The sequence below is a fragment of the Lissotriton helveticus genome, chromosome 5_1 (assembly GCF_964261635.1).
Source record: "Lissotriton helveticus chromosome 5_1, aLisHel1.1, whole genome shotgun sequence".
Classification (NCBI taxonomy): domain Eukaryota; kingdom Metazoa; phylum Chordata; class Amphibia; order Caudata; family Salamandridae; genus Lissotriton; species Lissotriton helveticus.
In genome coordinates, this window is record NC_136065.1 from 1,573,631,563 (window position 1) to 1,573,652,495 (window position 20,933).

The following is a 20,933-nucleotide window of genomic DNA, read 5'->3' on the forward strand; positions in this document are numbered from 1 at the left end:
ATTGGCTTTTAGCAAGATTTGAGTCCTTAATCCCCAAGAAAAGCTCCAAATCCGGAGGGCGTAGGGAGTCAGCCCCTTGGTTCTCCCCTCGGCTGAGGTTACAACGTCAGGAGTGTAAAAGGGCTGAGAGGGCCTGGAGGCGGGCTTACGATTCAATAGAGAAATTGAAATTTCGGGCAGCCATTAAAGCCTATCATCATTCTATCTGGGACGAAAAGAAGGCCTATTTTGAACACCGTATTGATGAGGCTGATAATGTCTGCAAAGAAATTTTTAAAGTGGTCCAGGATTTTATTTCTCCTGTGGTTTGCACCCCTAACCACACTCATACTGATGTGTGGATACAACAACTTGCCACCTTCTTTGTCAATAAGATCACAGCTATCCAGGCCTCTCTCTCCAGTGTGCAATCTGATCCATGCCACCTAACGCTACCATGTCCTGTGGAAGACCATGGCCCTTTCCTCTCTGTATTCCCCTCTATGGATCCTAGTACATCTTTGGAGCTTTTGTCTAGCCTGAAATCCGGCTCTCCATTAGATCCATGTCCGGCTAAATGCTTAGGGAAAGTGGCTTCCGCCATTAACATCTTGGTGAACCCCCTGCTGAATTCATCTTTGTCGACAGGGAAGGTGCCTCAGGCCTGGAAGCGAGCCATGATTCTACCGCTGCTCAAAAAACCCACCTTGGACCCCCTGATACATGCTAACTATCGGCCAATCTCCCTGCTCCCTGCGATGGCAAAAGTGGCCGAGCGTTATGTGCACAGGATAATTTCCAGCTTCATCGAAGGAAACGACCTGTTGCACACCTCGCAGTCCGGCTTCCGTACTAATTTTAGCACGGAGTCGGCTCTGCTGGAGGTCACGGACGCCATCAGGGAAGTACTCGATCTGGGGGGAAAGGCCGTGTTAGTCATGCTTGACTTGTCGGCGGCTTTCGACACCGTTCCCCATGATGCCCTCCTTGTAAGACTCTGGGAGTGTGGCCTTCGTGGAACGGTGTGGAACTGGCTAAAATAATTTCTGGCCGACCGCCGACAAACGGTCTGGGCGCCTCCTTTTTCCGCTGATATGGCTCCGCTAGAGGTGGGAGTTCCGCAGGGCTCCATTCTCAGCCCTATGCTGTTTAACATCTTTATGGCCCCTCTGGCGGAAGTCGCGGAATCATTTGGCGCCCAGATCGTGTCTTATGCCGATGACACCCAACTCCTGTTCACTTGTGACAGGGCTGGGTCATTCGACGGCACAAAGATCAGGGATTGCCCTGGTGCGGTGTTTGAGTGGTTCAGAGGTCATGGCTTGAAATGCAACTCTGACAAGTCAGAGTTGCTTTTTTTCGGTTGCGCACCGGAACTTGACTGGAAATCCTGGTGGCCACTGGATATGTCTCCTCCTGACAAAGTCGCTGTTAAGGCCAAAAATCTGGGGGTGATAGTAGACTGTGACTTATCCTTTGGACCTCACATCTTGTCCACTGTTGGGAAATGCTTCGGCATCTTACGGATGTTGAGGAAATTTCTTCCTCTACTATCACTCAACCACAGGAAGACAGTCGTTCAGGCACTAATCGGGTCGCGACTGGACTACGCAAACGCTCTCTTTGTGGGTCTACCGAAATATCTTATGACCCGTTTGCAAGTGGTCCAAAATTCGGCAGCCCGTGCCATCTTTGGACTCCCGAGGAGAGCTGGTGCCACTGCCTTACTGAACACCCTTCATTGGCTACCTATCTCCAAGAGAGTCCTTTTTAAATGCCTGACGGTGGCCTTTAAGGCCCTTCATGGTATTGGCCCCAAATATCTTGGGAAACGTTTTTCCAGGTATGTGCCAAGTAGGACTCTCAGGTCATCGGGTCTGTCCTTGTTGACTGTCCCTGTAATTCGCCGTGCCCGTCAGGGAGGTCGATCTTTCCGCTATTTGACATCCAAGGCATGGAACGAATTACCATTGTCCTTGAGATCGGCCCCTTGTCTTCTTGCTTTCAGAAAGGACCTGAAGACATGGCTTTTTAGGTAACAGTTCCTTTCTCTCTTCCTTTTGTTGTGTGGTTGCTTTTTGCTGTTCCTTTCTTTGCTAAAGCGCCGGGATGCTCCTCTGGAGTTGCCGTGCGCTATAAAAGAATTAAAGTAACATAACATAACAAGGCCTGCACCCAACGAATCTGATAGCCAACTCAAGCCCTTTTCTTCAAACACGGCCACCAAATCAAGTACAAAGGGAATAATTCAAACAATTTACTCTAACCCGAACAGAGAAGTCCACCATAACCGCAGAGTCATAAATAATGACAATCTTAGGAGAGTGAACATTATTCAACCTCCTTCCACCCAGACTCCGGCCACACTCAAATGCATACTACTCAACTGCAGGTCTGCCAACAAACATGCTTCTGAGATCTTCGACCTCATACAACACAAAGAGTTAGACATCATTATACTCACAGAAACCTGGCTCACCCCCTCTTCCACTCCGATTCTAGACCTCTGGGTGCCCCCCTCCCATGACATAATTCGTATAGACAGAGTCGCGAAATTGAGAGGTGGCCTAGCCTGTACACATCGAAATACACTTTCGATCTCCCTCTCAGAATCCTCTTCCCCATCATCCTGCGAATACCTTTGCCTCAACATTTCCAGTAACAAACGGATGGTTTGCAAACTTCATACATTCTATCACCCTTCGGGTGACAATCTACCATTCATTGAACAATTAATGGAAATCATAGCGGATAATATGGATTCAGTGCAGCCCCACATCTACCTGGGAGACTTTAATCTACATTGGTCAAACCCTAATGACCAAGCGGTAGCATGCCTGAATTTCTTCTTGAAGGATCGCGATCTGGTTCAACACTGTGACCAGCCTACCCACAGCAAAGGGGAAACTCTTGACCTCATCATCTCCAAAGGTCATTCAATCACCTTGGACTCCATCATACCCTGCGATTGGTCAGCCCATCACGTCATTTCCTTCCAAATCAACTTGGAGGTTGCTCAGAGTAATTCTCAACCTACAACTAAAGATCTGGAAACATGACCTCAGAAACATAAACACAGTTGACCTAGCAACCCGCTGTAAGCGTGCCCTCTCTCCTCATAGAGACCTAGTTGAAGTACCTGCACTCACAGACTTCTATAACTTCACAATCTAAGGGCCCTAGAGCGCTCCTGGAGAGCCACTCCTTCAGTGGACCATCTAAAAAACCTCAGATCAGTTAGAAGCTCTTCTAATAAACAAATCAAGACAGCCAAGGCGGAATATTTCCGATCCCAACTTAATCAAGCTGCCAATCGACCCAAGAAACTGTTCAAAAAACAATCTGGCATTGTCCCCAACCGTTCAGCCTCGGAGGTCAGCTCTCCTTCTTGTTTTGACTTGGCTGTCTTTTTCACTGAGAAAACAAGACTTATTAACACTGATCTAGAAACCAGGAGGTCTCTTTTAACATCCAACGGCACGGCACCCCCCCTCCCCCCTGGTCATACCAAACAAGGTCGCTTCACTCAGCAGTGGTATCAAACACAACGCTTCCTGGGACACCTTTACCATCCTAAATGAAAACGAAATCAATAAGGTCCTTCGGAGTACTAACCCATCTAATCACTTCAACGACCCTCTTCCACCTACCATCTTCAAAGCAATTAAAGATTCTAGACAAAGATCATCAATGCTTCTCTCTCCCAGGGTATGATCCCAGACTGCCTAAAAGAGGCCCAGGTAACACCTATTCTAAAAAAACCTACAGCAGACAGTACGGATCTTAACAATTCCCGCCCCATCTCTAGCATCCCCACTCTAGTCAAACTCTTGGAAAAATGCGTCCAGCCCCAATAATGTGCGCACATTGAAAATTTCCATCTCCTGGACGAACACCAATCGGGCTTTCGCAGCGGGCATAGCACGGAATCGGCTCTCACTCACGTCATGGATGACATTCTAAGAATGCTTGAAAGAAATTATTCATGCCTCCTTATCCTACTCAATCTCTCCTCAGCTTTTGACACTGTTAATCATGAAAACCTCCTAGTTATTTTGGAGCAAAAGATGGGCCTCTCTGGACAGGTGCTGAAGTGGTTCTCATCCTTCCTCCAGCATAGATCACAAAGAGTTAAGTCAAACCATTCTCTATCCCAGCCATCCCCGGTCACCATGGGGGTTCCCCAAGGATCCTCCCTATCTCCCATTCTATTCAATTTGTTTCAGGAACCTCTAGCTAACGTACTAAAATCCATGGACATTCATTTCCATATGTATGCAGACGACGCCCAACCCTACCTGAAAATCTCCTCCCCGGACAACATCACTACACTCAACTCCACCTTACTAACTACACAAAATTGGCTAACTAAGAACCACCTCCTGCTAAACACCTCAAAACCAGAATTCCTCTTCATCTCTCCCCCGAAACACACTCCTAATATTGACCTCTGAATGAACCAACTCACAGCCTTCAACTGCTCCCCACACATTATTGACTCAGCGAAATCTCTAGGACTCACACTGGACAAACATCTGAATATGAAGACCCATATCAGTAACGTAAGCAAGGGAGCTAACCACCTTCTGAGAACACTCAGGAATCTCAAACCTACCTCAAGCCGATTTGAAGCAGGTGGTCCAAGCGCTGGTTCTACCGAGGCTGGACTATGGCAGTGCTACGCTGTGTTTCCTCCCCAAATACACCTTGGCTCCTGTAAAGGCATCTTTGAACGCTGCGGCCAGACTGTTTACGGGCACCAAGCGAAATGCCCACATCTCCCCGCTCCTAAAATCGCTACATTGACTGCCCTACGAAGCACGACTTCAACTGAAGGTTGCATGCTTAGCAAGGTCCTCCACTTCAAAACCCCCATTTACCTGGCGCAAAAGTTAATATTATCCGTAGGGGGTAGACCGTCAAGGAGTGCTAACTCCCTCCTCTTGAAAACCCAGATCTTCCGCAAAAAGAGAACATGTCAACGAGCCTTCTCGGGTTCTGCTCCAAAAATCTAAAAGTCTCTCCCACCGGAAATCCTGAGAATCTCCTCCAATGTTGCATTCAAATTGGAAGCAAAACGATTCCTCATGAACAAGTTCTTACCTTCATAAGATGTGCAAATGTCAGCCATTAGCGCATCTGTCACACTACAAGAAAGGACATAATTCTGGTATATTACTGTTGTATTAGCTCCCCTTTGTCGTTATGTTTCAATGCATAGCACATTATATTCCTAGCCAAGGCTATCTTGAGTCTTCTATATGTACAACTATTGTATTGCTTTTGTATACTCCCTATATGACTCTCGTACTGTTATGTTACCTCCTTACCTCAAGTGTAAAGAGCTCTGATATCCTTTGTGATTAAGTTTGCGCTATATAAAACTTTATACATAAATAAATAAATGAAATACCCGGGTGGATTAACAGGTCACGTATAGGGGATGTGTGGTCATTTAGCCAGGATTCCGTGAGGAAAGCAATATCTATTTCTTCCCTGAGAATAGATTCAGCGATATCAGTAGCTGCTTTGCTGCTGATCTACAGTTGAGGAACATGGAAGAGAGAGGTCAAGGCTTATCCTTAGAAGAAGGAAGAGTTTAAATGGTGGTGAGTTGAGCTGGCGGTCTGAGCTCATTGATAGTTAAGGGCATTCTATTTGTGCTCACAATAACTGGGATAATGGAGGGGGGTGGGGAGATCTAGTTTGGGGCTTCGTAAGGTAGGATTCACTGATAGCAGCAGCTTCCAGATCAGAAAGGGTGCGTTGAGCACTATGGGGTCTGTGGGCCAGATGACAAAGAGGAATGAAGGGCCATGAGATATGTTTAGACGCTGAGGAGGGTGAGCCAGTGAGTGGGGGTACTTTAGACCTCTTCAGGGGCGATAGCTGGAAAGCTTAACCTGTTGTCAAGTTTCTGTTCTAAATGGGACAAGATCTCAGTGAAAGTGATCTTTACACTTTCAGAAATGCAAGAGGGAGGATGTGAGTCAAGTCTTTGGTAACGAGGAGCAGACCGTGGTTTGATATGTGTGAGTTCCTTATCAATAGGACTAGGCTAGTGGCTAGCCCCTGAGGGTTGAATTGGGAAATCAATAATAGGGAGGGGTTTGGTTGCTAAGGGTTTAGGTGTAGCAGGCCTCGTAATGAGGTTTGAACTGGTAGGTTTGAGATGCCCAACGATGCTATTAGAAACCAAAAGATTGCTGGTTAAGTTAGGCAAAGGTGTCGACCCTTCGGAAGACGTACACGTGCTGGGTGTGTTGGAAGGGGCGGTATGGATGCTAGTCAGGTCCCTGGGACGGAAGGTGAATTAGAGGGTAGAGGCAGTCAGGCGGTTCAGGGGGATGAAGGCAAATGATACAGATTTCCCTGAGGTGAGAAAGGTTTAAAAAATGACAGAAAGTGATGATTGAGTAAGGAGAGGTGAAGGTCGGTCGCTTGGATAAGAATGTTACCTGTCTTGAGAAAGGATCTATTAGTTTCACCTCTAAAAGGAGAGGAGGGGGACGTTGTTGGTTTTATTCCATAGAGTATCTTGATGGTATTGGTCACTTGCAGGAGGAGAAGGAAGATGTTTTTCCATTTTGCCAGGCGTTTGGACAAATTGTGGTAGGTATCATTCTTTGAAATATTCATAGGATAAGCAGTAGTCCATGAGTTAGGACCATATCTGACCAGTGTTGTGTCTAGAGGTTTATGGGGGAGCATAGTAATCTGCATATTTTTGGTGGTTTCCAGTTGACGGTGCAACATACAGGAGTGCGACCAAAGTTTGAGACCGATGAGGAGAAGGAGTAGCGAAGAGTGTAGAGCCATAGGGAGGTGAGTGGTACAGGGGAGCCCAGACAGTAAGGTACCGTCACAGGGAGCAAGTAAAATGCTGTAGAATGTACATAAAACCCACAAACAAACAGGCAATGGCGTTCCAAGGTCCTGCAGCCAAAGCCAGCAGGGAGCAAGTAAAATGCTGTAGAATGTACATACAAACCATAGCCCAGTGGTTCCCAAACTATGCACCATGGCTCCCTGGGGAGCCGACTCACCTAGCCAGGGGAGCCGCGCACCATGCACTTAAATGCATTTAATGTTGAAGGGTCTCTTGGCTTCAAATAACTAATCAGACTTAAACACATGATGTCGATGATTTGTAAGTGACATGCCTAAAGCTGTAAACGTAGTGCTTAATTGATCTCATGTCGAGGAAGATGACCTCAATATTTCAGTGGATCCCCACGTTCCAACACTCCCTAAGTAAGCGGAAAATTCCTGATTAATTTTGTTAGACTGGTTAGTAGTTTTGTTTTTTTCCAAATGCATTTTACACCAATGCAAGTTATCTGGAACGTACAGTTGTCCTGTCTATTAAACACACTAAGTATTATTAAGTATTGACATTTGTACTTGAACCGTAGGTACGTCTAGCACACATTTCTTTTAGTACACATACATTTCCAGACAGGCCTGCTCTCTCCTTAAGCACAGGGAAGTAAACCACCTTAAATAGCATAATGCCAACATTTGGAAGTACGAAAGAAGGACGTTTAGAAAAAAATCACAGGAATTTATTTTACTTCCATTAATTTGGAGCCAATTTTAGGGAGAAGACAGCAAAAATAAAGCTGTATGTGATTTAAAAAATCATGAGTCACCCTGCTGAGAGGTGTGTTGGCACGTATGACATGGGTAGAAATGGAAGTGCATGTAAATATTCTTCAAGCGCTGAAACACTTTGGCAATGAGACCTACGTTCATAGGGGTGCTATCTAGCACTGTAAATGGGTTAAGAAGTTTGAGAGGGTACTCTAAAAAAGGCATAAAGAAAAATCTTCATCATGACCAAAGTTATTTATACATGTATTGTGTTTCTTATTCATGTTGATTTGTGATCTAATTATGTTGAAATATGTTATCTGCAATAATATTTATGGATTTGTACAAGTTATGAAAAAGTATTTTATAAAATGAAATGAAAATAAAAATGTTATATTTTTCAGGAATGCTGGTAATATTTTCTTGAGTGGGTTCACACATTAGCTTGTGCGCTCACAATCGGTTACTGGGATTAATTCATGTGTATAAATAACTTTGGCCATCAGGGAGATTTTTCTTTAGGTTTCATTATTTTCCCCTCTTCTCCCTGACCTTGTTCTGTATTCTTAGAGGGGGTCCCCTACTTTTTTTGCATTGGCAAAAACCAGCATAACAAGGAAGCGTTCATTTTCTTTTGTGGCCACGAGATGGCGCTCTAAGCTTAACCAAATAAACAGGCAGCGTAGTTATAAGGTCCTGTAGCAAAATCCAGCATAACAATATAGCCTACAGTTCTTATTATGGCCACAAGATAGAGCTCTAAGCTTACCCAAGAGTTCTGAGTCTCCTGGCAAGGGTGAGGGAAACAACGAAAATGAGTGGTGGCAGAGATGAAGGTTTCTGACGGGGGGTGTTTGGGGGGGGGGGGGGGGGGCCCTGAGGAGTGGTCTTCACAAAATGGCTGAGAACGTTGACGCTTGAAGCCATTTCAAGAGTGCACACTACCAGCAGGGAGAGGGGGTCTCATCTATGGCTGGGTAGATTCCATGGAAGCCCTCATGCCCCCTCTCTGCTAATCTCTAATTTCCCTTGAAACTTTTCCCTTTCTTTTCAAAATTGCTCAAGGATTCACACTGGGCTGAATTCTCCAACTGATGCCCCAACCACACCCATCATGCCTTGCCTCAGCACAGCAGAGCTCCGCTTTCAGAACGGAGCAGAGGTGGGCTGTTTTTAGGTCTCGACTATTCTATCCCGCAGGGATAGATAGGCGAGTATATAGTAGGCTGCTCGAATTCTCTACCCCGTGCGGATTCAGTACAGTTCATGTGGACACAATCACGCGCATTGTCACCAGCTGCCACAACCACGCGCATTTTTTTAAAGAGCTTTCATTTGCTCCTACACACTTCGTGCGCGTGCGCCACGCTATTTCTCTGTTGCCACACGCATTAAACTGCCCAGGCATCCCACCCCCTCCCTCTCCAGCGTGCGCCGCGCTCTCCGTTTGTTGAGAAAGGCATTAAAGTTCACAGGCAGCCCACCCCCTCTCTCTCCAGCGTGCGCCATTGTCGCTCTGTTGTCACCCAACCCCTCCTTCCTATGCTCGCTCGAGTGCAGTCAGCCCACCCCCTCCCTCTACATATGGTCGCTTGAGTCGACTCTCAGCTTTTCAGCGCGTTCTCACTGGCTCTTCTCTGCCCACGCATTGCGCATTTTCTGCGTACTTCTATGCATGCCTATTTACTCACAAATACAATCATTGACAAAGCCAATAGTCCAGGCTTGTTGTAGTTGTAATGTTACTTGTATTATATATCTGGATGCAATGACAGAAGCAACAAAATACCAGTCAGGCGGCACACTGTGCTAAGCACAGATTTTGAGCTCAGGTGTATTTAAGCCATGCTTCTTTGAGAGAGTGACCCACGTTTTTTACTCCCACTTAAAGCCCTGATTTGAACATTTTAGAACAGGAAAGTGGGAACTTTTGAATGAAAAAAAGATCAGTGGAATGTATTTCCGCTAATAACTTCCGTAAAAGCATAGGCAATTTTAGACGAGAAACAGCCCAAATAAGGCAATTTTTTGCTTAAAAAATCTGGTGTCTCTCGCCTGAATCGGATCGATTGGAATGTCTGGTGTTTAAGTGTTGGTTAACTGTAATTTTATACGCATGCATTATTTTGCTGATTTTTTTTAGCCGGTGCCTGGATTATGAGAAAGTTTATGCTCGGTATAGTAGGTCTGAGATGGTGATGGAGATAAACCCACAATGAAGGATATAGGCCTGATTGGTTCATATTGGAAAGGTATTTCAAATGCTATAGGAGTGATCTGTTAAATATGAACAGTTAATGCAAAGACAGGAAGCTTGGATTATAGTAAAAAGCATGCGTTAAAGCCATTCGCCCATTAAAGGCCGATCGTCGTTATACTATACTAATACCTGTAGGCAGTTATTTGCTACACAGAAGCTCACAGACTACTAAAGGACGCAAAGGTTTTGGTTGTAGTTACTTCCTTTGGCAAACCGGGGTTAGAAGATTTGCAGTATGTTAATCCTTGCTGGACTCACTTAGGAGGACCTCACAGTTGCTGTTGTCTGTCAGGACCTTGTAATATGGAAAAAAAAACACACACAAACTTTACATTCATATATTCATATATGTATATTCAGAAGGTGAAAAGATCAGCCTTCTGTCCATTCCAGTGTCATTTAAGTTTTACTTCTCCCATGGCAGCATACTGCGGGGGGAACCCTATTTCTGGCATTGGCGGTGATGCCCTATGGGTAATGGCATTTACCTAATCACATGTGTACATCTGTCTAAAAACTAGTGTGCTTCAGTGTCTGAGCAGGTGACTAGTCCTTTGTATGTCCCCTTTCATAAGGTCCTCTTTCACTTCTTTCCTTCTCCTTTTATTTTTGTTGTGTCCTGCAGCTCCATAGACAGTCCTGCCAGGTCGCTCGCTTGCCACCAATTTAATCTGTACTGTGCTGCATCTTGTACCGCTATTTCTAAAATGGTCAACCTTCTAGGAATGGTATTGTCCATGCTGTATCATTGTTTCACCATTCCCAAATGACTATCATGGCTAGAAGCATTAAGTTGGATTAGCCCCTTATTTTCCATTAAAACATGCTTTTTTGGTGCGCCACAAACAATGGCGGGTTGACTTTGCCCTCACTTCACAGTTTTATAAAAAATAAAAAAAATCTGTAAGCAAGATCACTACTCAGGTGTGGTGTATATAGGACTTGCGGAACCACATGAATCTGAGGTATTTTAGGGCCATGTTTAATTCTTAATTGAAATGGTAATTCAACGAAGTGAGGGCTCTGAAGGGAGGGAAAAGTTAGCCCAATTCGTCAGACGAATGAAAAGTTTGTAGTCTTGTCTGTACCTCCTGGCCACTCCCTTATTACACATTCTTCTATGCTTCTGCCCTTTTCTTAGAAAATGTTCAGCTTGCTTGAGTTGAGGGGTGCACCAAGTAACAGCTTTGTTTGACAGAATTAATTAAAATGTTTTAGAAGGGCATTGTTGGTTGCCAACCAATTCAATGTGAAGTTGTGTAGTTCAACTGTGTCCTGTTGATCAGTTGGCATCTCAAAATTAAAACATTTCTGTCAGACCTATCTTTGATCTGTGCAAGGGGAACATGTTGTTTTCCACTAACTAGGACTCTAAGTACTTTGGGCCTGATTTAGCGTTTGTCAGACGGGCACCCTGTCACGGTTATATGATTATACTACGCTAACAACTACCACGCATGGCATTACCACGTGAATTTTACTTCGCAAGTGGCTTTACCACGCAGCTTTTTAGAACGTAGGATTTTACATAAATAAAAAAGTTACGAAACATCTTACGTCCTGTCATTTAAATCTACATAATGATAGTGATAGGCTAAATAAAATATTCCTAACTGCATAACAACCCAATAGATCGATGTTAAAAACAACAAATTACCTTAGATTTTTAAATTCATTTACCTTAATGTGCGCTTAAATATATATATATTTTTTATATAGATTATATTCTTACCTGACACCTGCACGCCTTTCACCAGCAGCCCTTACTTCCATTCACCACGGAAACAAACATCAAAACACGTCTACCAAAATTAAAAAAGGACTTCTATTATGATGTCTTTTGGGAGGCTCTTGCCTTTAACATCAGAGGCACTGAAGAGCGTTTTTTTATGTTACTAACCCGCTCGTTGGTTTTTTTTTTGGGGGGGGGAGACCCCCACAGCCCCCCCAAGCCCACGCAGATCGATCACGCTGGACGACTGGAAGGAATACCACTTGCGTGGTAAAGACGGTCGTGGAAGGCACCCGCGTTGAAAAGACGTTTGCGTGGTAAGTGTACCGTAGTAAACGTTATGCGTGGTAATGCCTTCGTAGTAAATGATGTTTCCCCCCTGTCACAAATGTCATGGATTCCCTGCCCGACTTATTTCAAATGCCATAGAATATAACTCACTTGTGATGAAGTGGATGGGATATCTGTCATGTTTGTGATGGTGTAATCCATCTGCCAAAGTCCAAATCAGGCCCTTTGTCTGAAATCGAAATTTAGTTAGCAAGGCCTCCTCGACTTTTGCAGGTCGGCAGTCAAAACTTTGCTTGAAGTCGGTGTGATAGTGGTCTATGAACAAACAGCACCATGTAGTAATTACAGTTTCTCTAAATAGCCGAATGCCCTATCAAAGTATATAAATACCTTTATTGTACAAATGCCACTTAAAATAATAGTGAATACACAATAACACAGTAGCGCACCACCACTGATAATCCAATGGGAGGAGAGGGCAATGATAATTTGAAGAGCATATGATACTACCAACCAAAAAACTGAAGTTCTGGAGTAAGGCAATCAAGGAGTCACTCGCTCTTAAATGGCATGGTGAGCAAAATAACGATGGATTTAAGCCCAGATTTCTGTACTGGGGTGAATGTATGACATTGTTCTGCATTCTGTCCATCAATTGTTCTTTTTGCATTTGTCACCCCCAGTGGAACGGGTATGCCCATACGTGGGTACTGTGCTCTCCATCCCACTAGAGTCAAGCTATCCAGGCTGATGAGGGCTGAAAGCCCGAAACCGGTCCTAGGATGCTTGTTTCCAGTCCATGGATGACCTGGCCTGGCAGTTCGGGCTGGACTGTTCCCATTGGCCGCAGGGTCAAGACTGATTTGCATATGGCTAGGTCCAAAGTGGAATGGCATGGTGAGCACAGAAAACGATGGATTTAGGCCCAGATCTCTGTACTGGGGTGAATGTATGACATTGTTCTGCATTTTGTCCATCAATTGTTCGTTTTGCATTTGTCACCTCTAGTGGGACGGGTATGCCCAGATGTGGGTCCCGTGCTCTCCATGCCACTGGAGTCAAGCTATCCTGGCTGATGAGGGCTGAAAGCCCAAAACCTGTCCTAGGATGCTTGTTTCCAGTCCAGGGAGGACCTGGCCTGGCAGCTCGGGCTGGACTGTTCCCTTTGGGTGCAGGGTCAAGACTGATTTGCATATGGCCGGGTCCAGGGCCTGACTGGCCATAGTGGGCACCGGGCATTTCCCCAGTGGGCTGCCAGGGTGGGGTCCGGTTTTGGGCCCCATGGGTCCGTTTTTGATAGAAGGCCGTTTTGCAGCATAGCTGCAATATCGGCCCTGTAACAAAACCGGCCGATACCGGCCCTGGCAAAAAGTTCGGCCGCACCCTCAACCCCCCTCGGGGGCCAGCCCAGCACTTTGCCAGGGCCGGTTTTGGTTCTCAGTTCGGCCCTGGCTGGGTCCAAAGTGGAATTGCATGGTGAGCAAAAAAACATTGGATTTAGGCTCAGATCTCTGCACTGGGGTGAATGTATGACATTGTTCTGCCTTCTGTCCATCAATTGTTCTTTTTGCATTTGTCCCCCTTAGTGGGACCGGTATTCCCAGACATTGGTCTCGTGCTCTCCATGCCACTGGAGTGAAGCTATCCTGGCTGATGAGGGCTGAAAGCCCGAAACCGGTCCTAGGATGCTTGTTTCCAGTCCAGGGAGGACCTGGCCTGGCAGTTTGGGCTGGACTATTCCCATGGGAAACAACATTTACAACACAACTTTTACAACGCACTACCATTACAACGAAACTTTTACAACGCCACATCCATTACATCGCATGCAATTACAACGCTACAATTACAACGCATGACACTACAACGCATGTCATTACAACGCATACCATTACAACGCATAACATTACAACGCATAGTACCCTTACACTTTCCAACACTTACCCTACTGTTGCACCCCCTGGAGTTAGAATAGTCATTTTTACCCCTACACTATCCAACACTTACCCTACTGTCCCCCCCCGCCCCCTGGAGTTAGAATAGTAATTTATACCCCTACACTATCCAACACTTACCCTACTGTTGCACCCCCCTGGAGTTAGAATAGTAATTTTTACCCCTACATTATCCAATACTTACCATGTATGCAATGTAATGTTATGCGTTGTAATGGTATGCGTTGTAAAGGTAGTATGCGTTGTAATGGAATGCGTTGTAAAGGTAGTTTCTAAAAGATCGTTGTAATGGAATGCGTTGTAATGGATGTTGCGTTGTAAAAAAATGCGTTGTAAAGGTATGCGTTGTAAAAGTATGCGTTAACATCATACATCCATTCCCATTGGGCTCATGGTCAAGACTGATTTGCATATTGCTGGGTCCAAAGTGGAATGGCATGGTGAGCAAAAATAACTATGGATTTAGCCCCAGATCTCTGTACTGGGGTGAATGTGTGACATTGTTCTGCATTCTGTCCATCAATTGTTCTTTTTACAGTTTGTGAGACAGGCATATGTCTTGGCACACACACTTGATCTGTTTCCGCCCATGACAACAAAAAGCAGCATCAGTGATCCAGACATTGCACTAAGGCTTCTCGGGGCAGGGTAGGGGTACACATTCATCACCATACGAGGGACATTTCTATCTCAACACCAGCTATTAAGTTATACTGAAGACAGACTGGTTGACTGGGGTGAGAACCCTGATCAAGCATCAACCACAAACCTAGTCAGGGCAAGGCACAAGTAAGTCCTAAATTAACCTGTGCTCACCCTCTGGTAGCTTGGGGTAATTTTAAATTGTGATTCCAGAAACACCACACTTGAAGGGGTCCTCTTCCCATTTTGGAAATTACACTTATAAAATGTAATGAGATAAGCCTTGCGGTAGTGAAAAGTTAACTTAAGAGTTTTTCACTATCAGGACATGTAAAACGTAAAAGCACATGTCCAACTTTTTAAGTACACTGCATCCTGCCCATGGGGCTGTCCAAGGCCTACCTTAGGGGTGACATATATATTACGAAGGAAGTTTTGTGTCTGTCAAAGGGCTTATCTTGCCAAGTCGACATGGCAGTTTAAACTGCACATGCAGTCTCTGCAATGGCAGGCCTAAGACATGTTTAAAAGGCTACTTAAGTGGGTGGCACAACCAGTGCAGCAGACCCACTAGTAGCATTTAATTTACAGGCCCTGGGCACATGTAATGCACTTTACTAGGGACTTATAAGTAAATGAAATATGGAAATTGGGCATGAGCCAATGATACCATGTTTTAGGGAAGGGGCACACTTGAGCACTGATTAGCAGGTTAGAGTCCTGAGGCCTGCAAAAATGAAGTCAGCAAAAACAAGAGGTCTGAAGGCAAAACGTTGGGGGACGGGGAGGGGGGGCATGTCGAGGATGCCAGGTCTAACATTGTATGATAGTCCCATTACTTTGCGAGAAGTATAGAGGATAAGATATAAAAGTCACGTCCGAAAGCATTACAAAAAAACAAAGGTGGAGGTCAGATTTTCTCTAATGCATGGTCAAGGCAACATGACAACAATTAAGCGTTCAGGTATGAAATGTAGTACAGAGCCCGAAAGTTTGAGAAAAATGCTGTATCACAAAAGTGGTCAACACCACAGTAATAGTTAGATATTGGTAACAACGGTTGCAAGTCAAACAAGCATTTGCAATGTAATTGGTCTCACCTTTGGGATCTTATAAATGTTTAGCTATGCAGCACAATATCATGATGTTTTGCTACCAGGGATTGAATAGCTATACAATAACTACACACTGGGTGATGCAGTATGATTTACAAATGCAATTAATATTTAAGAAAAAAAAAGTTATCTGTTTTTATTTTTGTGAAAAGGTAAAACGAAGATCAGCTCCGGATGGGAAGAAACATTCCCATTCTCATATTTGGCCTTCCATTAAGATAAATGTGCACCTAACAAACTGCAAAATTACCGTTGCTATTTAATGCAGTGGTCACAGAGCGAGCTAATAAGGTACACAACGCTGTTTTTATCTTCACACCCTATAAGAAAGATAAATACAAGAAAAACGTTTTTTTTTTGTTTAACAATTTTTTATTGAAATTTTGCAAATACATATCAAAGCCAAAGAATATCATATATGACATAGGAAAAATAAACAAACAGGCAAATAGCAAATAAGAAAAATATTGACATTAGGATTAAAAAGGAGGGGAGAGAAAGAAAGAGCAGAAAAAGGAAAAAGGAGGAAGAAAGAAAACGAAAGAAAAAGTCAGGGGGGAAAGGACAAAAAATTGAATTGGATGATAGTGGGAATGAAGAGATAGAGAGTTAACGAGCAGGAGGGTGTGTAGAAATATAAGCAGTAAAAGGAAGCCAAAGAAGATCTGATTTAATTTTATGGGCTACAGAAGAAGAGGAAACAGAAGCAATTCGATGTTTATCACAAATAAAGTTCCACCAAGTGAGGAAAGCAATCTTCGAGTTGTCTTTCCAAGATGATAAGATAACTTTAAAAGCTAATGCGAAAAAAAGATCCAATAACCTAGGAGAAGAAACTGTAACATCTATATCAGGAGATAAGGAGCCAAGGAAATCATTCTGTAAAGTTAGAACACTATTAAAGTTAAATACTAACATGCAAACATTTCAAACAGAATTCCAAAAGGATAAAACATTCGAGCATTCATAAAGTAAATGTATTAACATGCCCGTTTCAGTGGAACATGACCAACATAATGGGGATGCTGTGGATGAAAATTTACAAATGCTAATGGGAGTAATAAGACCTCTTTGATAAATAAAATACAAAGATTGTGTTATACGAGCAGCAGCAGAAGCGTTAAATAATTTAGACCACAGTTTGTCCCAAGTAATAACAGATAAAGAAATAGATAAATCTGTTTCCCATGCATTCTCAATTGGAGATTTAGGGCGTTCAGTAACAGTAGACATTAATAATTTATATACAGTAGAGGCTTTAGGTCTGTGAGTTGATAATAAAGAATATAAGGGTGTGCAAGGATATAGACGGTACTTGAGGAGGGAGGGAAAGAGTAGCTAGATGTGATTATATGGCATTAATAATAATATCATACTCCTTAAGAAATTAGTCAGGTAATTGATAGTGATCTTGCAAGGTAGAAAAGGGGATGATAGTAAAGTCATGCAATAATTGATGAACAAAAATGATATCCTTTTCTTTCCAGTATGTGTAGTAAAATGATTTACCTTTGTATTTGAGAAATTTATTGTACCTTACACTGGAAGACAAAAAGCATTGAAGAGGATGAAAGTCCTTAGAAAAAGCAGTATATAGCAAAGCTCGGGAGTATTTTAAAATGGGGTTGGTAGACTCAAAGGTACAGTTTGACATAAAAATTATCTGTTGAAGAGAGAAGTCTTTCAAGAGGGAGCGCTCAAAATGAACCCATTTGGGAATGGGGCAGTCCACAAAATCATACGCCAAGGAAAAAGATTGTTTAATCGAAAAAGAAGAGTGATAAACGGTAAAATACGGAATACGCACACCACCCTCCTCCTTAGGATGTATGAGTTTGCGCAGGGCGATTTGTGGGTGTTTATTATTCCACAAAAATTTGGTGCATATAGAGTTTCTTTTAGAAAAATATGTCTTAGGAATTTTAACAGGAAGCATAGATAATGTATATAAAACGTGAGGCACAATCATCATTTTAATGGTATCCAACCTGTCCCACCAGGAGAGATACAAGGGTGACCAAATGAGGAGGAATGATTGGATTTTATTTATCAATGCATCAATAGTAAACTTAAGTGTATCACGAAGAGAGGACGAAAACCATATGCCAAGGTATTTAATTTTGGAAGGACACCAGGCAAAATCAGTATCATTAAACTTAAATTGACACCATGAGGAGTTAAGGGGTAATACTTCAGTTTTGGAGAGATTGAGTTTATATCCAGAGATACTGGAATACAATTGGACCTCATTTAAAAAATGAGGAAGGGAGTCAGTGGGATTGGACATGTAAATGAGTATGTCGTCTGCATAAGCAGATAATTTAGTTTCAACAGAATTAAGTTGAAAGCCAGCAATTTTAGAATTGGTCCGAATACGTTCTAGGAAAGGTTCAAGACACAGGATAAAAAGTAAAGGGGAAAGGGGCCAACCTTGTCTCGTACCTCTAGTTAGAGAGAATGAACGAGAGAAATGGTTATTAACAAAAATGCTGGTTCGGGGACAGGAATACAAAAGCTTAATATAGGCTATGAAGGAAGGACCAAAACCAAACCATTTAAGAGTATGAACCATAAATTGCCAATTGATACGATCAAATGTTTATGTTTATAGATTTCTAAAGCGCATTCCTGCCCGTGAGCGTCCCAGCGCTAATGATAGAATAAAGGAGAACAACAGAGGAAGGGTTTAAGGGAATAGCCAGGTCTTTAAGAGTCTGCGAAAGGAGAGGATATTGGGCTGAGCGCGAATGTCTAGTGGAAGCGAGTTCCACAGTTTGGAGGCATTATACAAAAAAAGACGGCCTCCTGAACAGGCCCTTTTGATCCTCGGTATTGAGGTCAGATGAAGGTGCATAGATCAAAGCAATCTGTTGGTTTTATGGGGAACAATCAGGTCTTTTAGAATCGGGGGGGCCTTTCCGTGCAAAATTTTGTGAGTTGTGCAAGGGGTTTAAAATGCACTCTTTCCAGGATGGGAAGCCAGTGAAGTGACCTGAGGGCTGGTTTGGCAGAACTGCGGTTATTGGAGCCCGTAAGAATCCGGGCAGCAGTGTTTTGTACAACCTGTAGTTTGGCTATCACTTTCTTTGGAGCACCTAGGTATGGGGCATTGCCGTAGTCCAATCTGGACAATATAAGGCCCTGAATCAAGAGCTTCCTAGAGTGAGTGGGAGGCAAAGGCAACATTTTACGAGAGGTGTGAAGGAGGCCGTAACAAGCTCCGGCGGTTTTTCTAGCTTGGGTGTTGAACGTGAGGCCTTGATCCAGCCAGATCCCTAGACTTTTGATGTCGGGCTTTGGGGTCGGGGGCGTACCCATACACGGGGGCCACAGAGTCTCAGGGCGAAAATGTGACTGATTGCCTATGACCAGAATCTCCGTCTTATCGCTGTTGAGCTTTAGATGAGACCTGTCCAACCAGCTAGTTATATCCCCAAGGCAGGAGTAAAGATCGCTGGAAGGATGGTCCTGATGGCTTAGAGATACAACAAGCTGGGTGTCGTCAGCATAAGTCAGGAGCTTGATTCCACATGGATTGACAAGTTTTTCAAGGGGGGCATATATGCATTAAAAAGCGTAGGGCTCAGGGACGAGCCCTGAGGGACGCCACAGTGTACTAAAGTAGTTTTGGAGATGAAATTGCCCTCTGCCACCTGAAAAGAGCGGCTGTGAAAAAAAGATCTCAGCCAGGTCAGGGCGAGTCCAGAGATACCCAAGTCACTAAGCCGACGGATCAGCGTAGAATGATTCACGGTGTCGAAGGCCGCACTCAGATCCAGGAGGATCACTGCCACTGATCCCCCTGAGTCTATGATTTTTCTGGCCTCTTCGACAACCGCTATCATTGCGGTCTCTGTACCCTGGCCCGGGCGAAAGCTCGTCTGTGAGGGTTTGAGCCGGTCGCTTGATTCAAGGTAGTCAGATAGCTGACGGTTAATTAATTTTTCTGCCACCTTACTGATACCCGGCAAGAGGGAAATGGGCCGAAAGTTGTTCAATTCCAGAGGGTCAAGGTTGGGTTATTTAAGTAAGGCTTTGACTACAGCCTTCTTCCAACTCGGGGGGTACAGTGCCCTGTGAGAGGGAGATGTTAATCAGATTAGCCATAGGGGCAAGGATGGTGGGTGCAACTAGCTTTATGACCTTTAATGGGGCAGGGTCTAGCGGGGAACCACTTTTAATTGACTGAAGAATAGGGAGATAGAATAGCCTTTTCGGCATCCAAAGACATAGCAGCAAGGGGAGATTTGAATTTTTTGCCATAAGAAATAATATTAGCAAACATCCGAGCATTGTCAGATGCTAGTCTGCCCTTCACGAATCTGACTTGATCAGTCTTAATCAAGAGAGGAATAATATTGTCAAGTCTAGATGCGAGAAGTTTGGCAAAAAGTTTACAATCATAATTAATTAATGATATGGGATGACAATTTTTACAATAGGAATGATCCTTGTCAGGTTTGGGTATGATAACAATTAAAGCATCCATAAAAGAACCAGAGGCTTTTGCGTCAGCAATAAATGAATTGAAAAGTAGGAGAAGTTTAGGGACAAGAATGGAGTTAAAAGCATCATAAAATTCAACAGATGGCCATCGTGACCCGGGGCTTTTGATTTCTTTAGGGCTTTAATTGCATTGGTTATCTCTTGAGAAGTTATGTCTTTTTCTAACTCGGTAAATTCATCTGGTAAAGATACAGGGGTGGGGAGACATGAGAAGAAGGTGTGTAAGTTCGAATCAGTGGGAAATGTGTCATCGGTATAAAGAGATTTATAATAGTCATGGAAAACTTCAGCAATATCTTTGTCCGATGTATTAGTAGATTCATTAAGAATAGGGCCAATAGTCTTACGTTCAGATTTGATCTTTAAATAGTTAGCTAACATTTTCCCGCTTTGTTTTGTCCACCATGGTATTTAGATTTAATCTTAAGTAAAACATGACAAGCATCAGTCTTTGCTAATTTGTTAAGTTCAGATTTAGCCTTAATTAAATCATGAAGGGCAGTAGAGGAACGAGAGGTAAAATACATATGTTCTAAGCTTTTGATTGGCGCAATTGATCTTCATATTTTTTCCTGGTAGATTTCTTTTTCATTGATACAAAAGAAATGGTAAAGGCTCGGAAAGCAGCTTTAAAAGCATCCCAATTGTTAGGAACAGAGGTATCTGATGGGTCATTAAGATGAAAGAATTAATTAATAAAAGAGGTGGCTTCTTTAAGGAAAACCGTATCATTCAATAAAAAGTTATTAAGTTTCCATCGGCAAAATTGAGGGGAGACATGTTGAAGGTCTAAAACAGCATAAACGGGGGCATGGTCTGATATGAAAATGGACCCAATTTCAGATTTTTGGATAGAGGGG

General features: G+C 43.5%; 1 protein-coding gene across 3 annotated transcripts in view; it reads left to right on the forward strand.

Moving 5' to 3' along the window:
• The window catches only part of CIMAP3 (ciliary microtubule associated protein 3), a 263,845-nt gene that overhangs the window by 82,089 nt on the left and 160,823 nt on the right, over window positions 1-20,933 (forward strand). Inside the window, exon 1 of one of the 3 annotated variants that reach the window (XM_078644711.1) lies at window positions 15,839-15,858. The exons of the other annotated variants lie outside the window; for them this stretch is intronic. The gene's annotated coding sequence lies outside the window, so the exon portion shown is untranslated. Of the gene's footprint in view, window positions 1-15,838; window positions 15,859-20,933 lie in introns of those variants that run through there. 3 annotated transcript variants of the gene reach the window in all.